At 36.2% G+C, this 4,450-nt stretch overlaps 1 protein-coding gene across 3 annotated transcripts in view; it reads left to right on the top strand.

Moving 5' to 3' along the window:
• LOC110023003 (probable cinnamyl alcohol dehydrogenase 1) overlaps positions 1 to 4,450 on the top strand; it is an 85,144-nt gene that overhangs the window by 64,028 nt on the left and 16,666 nt on the right. The window lies entirely within an intron of this gene.

Below are 4,450 nucleotides of genomic sequence, written 5' to 3'. Positions count from 1 at the left end.
AAAAGTCCCACATCGGCTAGGTCACATCGGCTAGGTGTAGAGCCGAAGAACAATATTTAAGTCCTGGGCTGCCCACTTTTCTTAAGAGCTCTTTTGGGAGGTGACACTATGCTCACATCTTGGTGTGATCTGGTCACATTTGTTGTTGATTTAGAATTTTCTTCTAAACTTAAAATTCTCTTAATATGATATACATTATCCATATTATTGTTAATCATATATTGAGTGTTAATATAGGTTGTTATGGCCATGAAATAACTTGAGAATAATGTAATCAATTTTGAGTGATTTGCAAAATCTTCTTTTCTTTCATATGTAGTTATTATATTTTACAAATTTATATAAATCCTAACATACACACACACACACACACAAATATGGCTTATTTCTTTCTGAAATATGAATGCATCAAAGTGGCATCTCTGTTTTTATCTCCTAATCTGTACAAAGTACAAGCTTTTTTATTTGTCTCTCTTGAAGTTTAATGGATTATTTGATTTTTGTCCTATCGTGGGCATAGGCTGATCTTACCAAGTCACGTAAATTTTTATGTTCGTGATCTCTTTTACAGTTACTTTATGGTTCAAAGTTTATGGAGAGTACAATGTCAAGTAAGCTAGAGATCAAGAAGTACAAAGATTCTATTTGCTTCAAATGTAGAAAGATACGCTGTTAGATGATATCTAAGTGCATTCAATTCAAACATTCAAGGCTGGGAAATACTATTGCGATTTTTTATGATAAAGATCTAGCATTGTTAGAATTTTGTCTCTAAGGTGAAGTTTGATAAGTATATAGTGATAAATTTCTTCCAAATTTGACTTGTTTGAATACAGCATGCATTATCATCATTGTTGTACATACTAGATTAAGATTCGATTTGATTTGTTTTTGAGAAGAGAATTATGTAATCAATTTTGAGAGATTTTTTTATTTACGCATGGGATTATCAAAATTTTAAACTAATGTGAATCCTTACTTATATATGCCTCCTGTTATCTACCCCTAGAATCTCACATGCTACAAAGGTTTCAAGGCAAAAGCTAGTTGTACTAGAATAGAGAGGGGGGTCGACTGCTATTATGGCAAACGTTCAACAATCGTAGCAATTGAAAATAAAAAAAAGGTGGTGTTCAACTTCAGGTTTTTTCAGAGAGAACGAAAGAATTTGTCTTTTATGTGTGCATAATTTTTCCTCAATTATTTTTGCGGTTCATCATATTTGCTTTTAAGGTTATAAATGGGCGGACATTGTATTATTATGGAACAGATGATTGATAAGTCGATAAATTAGGAAGTCACACTTAAACTAAAACAACACCTACTTTATCATTCTACCTTCCCATGCGCAATACTAGATTGCTATTTCAGTTCCAGCATAGCGGGAAACCTTACACTACTGTATTTTGTTAGGATCAAAATTATTTGACATTTTCTATTTCTCCAGCCATTCCTAACTGGTTTTGCTGAATATTATCAATGTTTATCATGTTTGGCTTATCCTGGAGTTACCAGCTTTATAATTTTAGACACCAATAAGCATGACTAATCCTTTATTCATTACTTCAATAAGAACTAATTTTTGAAGCAAATGAAGCATATGCATTTTCTTTGCCAAATTCTGACAACAGTCAAATGGGGTTGTGCTCCTTTGACCTGGTCGGACAAGGTTGATACCTCTGTTTTAAAAGGCGTTTATGGGTCGCGCCCCAGGGCGAGGCGTAAGCCTATTCGTCCCAAGCCCGTGAGGGGGCGTAAAGCTCACGGGACGTACTGCCCAGAGTGCTCGGAGCTCTATTATGCGCTTCATGGGGCTGTCGGTCAACTTTTTGATTTGAAAATATGAATATGAAAATAATTTTTGAAATTTAATTTAAATATAAGAGATATATATTTTTGGTTTTGAAAGTAGTATGTTTTTAATTTTGAAAAGAAATGAGACCAAATGGATCTCATTCGTCCAATAGTTTGTATAATCGTGTCCAATACCGCGAATATTACACCCTCCCGAAAGATGAGTGTATACCTCGGCGATAGACCTAATCCTGCAAATTAAGAGATTTGTGACATCCATTTGGTCTGCGAACATTTTATGTATGACCGACAATTTTTCCTATTTAATACAAAGATTAAATATTGTTTATTTTACCTGGGTTCCAAGTTTCTTATAGAGGCAAGCCCCTATAGTTAATTACATTTCAAATGATGGAAGTCACTTGAAAAAACTCTCGATAATGATCAGTGATTTTATTCTTCAAGAATTCAAGGTTTAAGTTTTCACGGTAGGACGTGAAAAAACAAGTGGGAGTGGCTCAAGTATGAACAATTCTTTCAGGAGTCCAATGGAATTAAATGGTAGGGGGCGTCACAAATCTTGAGGAGGAACCTCAGTGACTTTCCAAACTATTCTACGGTGTGACTGTGTTTTAGAGACGATGTTATTTAAGTGTTTAATCCTGCCAATTTTATTGTTTGAGACTTACATTTGCATAATACTCGATTATGCAAATAGCCCGCAGAGATAAGAGGGTTTACGTCGTGTCACACGACAACCTCGGAACCTAAGACGGGTTAGGATTTATGTTGCGAGCTCATTTTATTGACAACATGATTGTACATGAGCCTAAAAATGGAGGTGAGGATTTACGTCGCGATTTACGTCGCGCTGGACAAAAGCTACCTCGAATCCCTATGGGTTGTCATTATACTAGGAAGGGATAATGCTGAAGAAGATCCTCTTGTTGCTCGCTTCAAGCTCCTCGTCGTGATGCCCACAAAGTTGGCTCCAAGCTCTTGTTGTAGCGATGACTTCAGAGACGGCTACAGGGTTTAAATGTTTGGGATTGGTAGTTTACGCTTCACAGTTTTGGTGTCAATGTTTGATTTTGTTTTGTTTGATTTTGGATTTCGTTTTGTTTGATTTTGGTTTCAATTCTGGTTTTGCATGCAGAATAAGCAAATCGCAAGTAATCAAAATGTACTTGAAAGGTAAAATGCAATAAAGTAAAATGTTGTAGATAAACTGTAAAAACGTACATGGGCATCTGCTACTGTTGTGCGATTAATATTGTGATCATAGTATGATTTGCAGCATATTTAAACATACTTGCAAGAAAAATAAATAAGACAAGAAAACCCAGCATGAAAGTCATAAAAATAAGTAGTAGAAATCACAAACAAAAGAAACATGTAATCACATATGACAGATCAGGATTGGGTATAAGACATCGTATAAGACATTGGTAAAAGTTGGGGCTCAGAGCTGGACTGTGTGCTTTCTGACCTTGAGTAAGAGTTGTCAACTCGACAATTTACAGGAGGTAGTTCTTAACTTCAATCCAAATGACTAACCATGGACTTTTATAAATTTTCATACAAAAATTATTTGATTTTCATGCAAAAGCTGTTGTTTAAGTCTTTTTTTATGCAGAGTTCTTTTTAACATGCAAAAGGGATTTTGTTTTACTTTCGTAAATATTTTTGTAAAGCCGTGTAGTCCACAGGTTGGTCACTCTAATCGTGCTAGAACTACAGACAACCTAAGAGCATCGGGGGCAACAATCCCACCAAGGGTCGGCAAATAATATCATGGGTCATTTCCTTTCCCTTTCTTGAGATTGGAGATACTATTTTAATAATCTCACTTCGTATCCTTCGTTTAAGCACACATAAGCAATGCCGTCATCGCCCTCGCCACCTAGATCCTAGACTTATCCTAGTCCGATGATCCAAATGTGGCGTTAAGAAATTTCCCAATTGCCAGGAGGATTTAAGTGTAATATTCATGCTCAAATCCCGATGCACTGAGTTTCATTGTATGTTAAGTCATTGAGGAAATTTCACTGTTGATTTAATTAAAAAAGCATGAACTACGCCTCGGTGCGTCATCATGTCTGGTGTCTTAATTAGTTTGTGAATCAGGGTTAAGTGTCAAGTTTCACTGTGCATTTGAGGATTAGGTGAATGGACTCTTACCTAGGGTATGCTCCAAAAACCTTGGGATGCTACACTGCAGAGATTAGGTAGATGGGCTCTTACCTACGGTGTGCTTCTAAAATTTAGGAAACCTACACTGAGGATTGGGTGGATGGACTCTCACCTAGGGTGTGTTCCTAAAATCTAGAAAAACCATGCTGAGGATTAGGTGGATGGACTCTCACCTAAGGTGTGCACCTAAAATCTAGGAAGCTTGCATTGAGGGCTAGGTGAATGGACTCTCACCTAAGGTGTGCTCCTAAAATCTAGGAAACTTATGCTTTAACTTGTGTTTAAAGTGAATCAAGGTATTTCACCCTCAATTAATTGTTTTCCAACTAATTTTGAAAATTTTCTAAGTGACTTCCAAATAATTAAATCAGAAAATCCCACTTTTCGACTTAACCATTGGGCAAGAGGAACAAAACAGAAGAAAGAAGAAGGCCGACCCTACTTCCAAAACTAGCAAAGCCAC

The sequence above is a fragment of the Phalaenopsis equestris genome, unplaced genomic scaffold, assembly GCF_001263595.1.
Source record: "Phalaenopsis equestris unplaced genomic scaffold, ASM126359v1 Scaffold000204, whole genome shotgun sequence".
NCBI classification, from domain to species: domain Eukaryota; kingdom Viridiplantae; phylum Streptophyta; class Magnoliopsida; order Asparagales; family Orchidaceae; genus Phalaenopsis; species Phalaenopsis equestris.
This window is presented reverse-complemented; position numbering and strand designations above follow the sequence as displayed.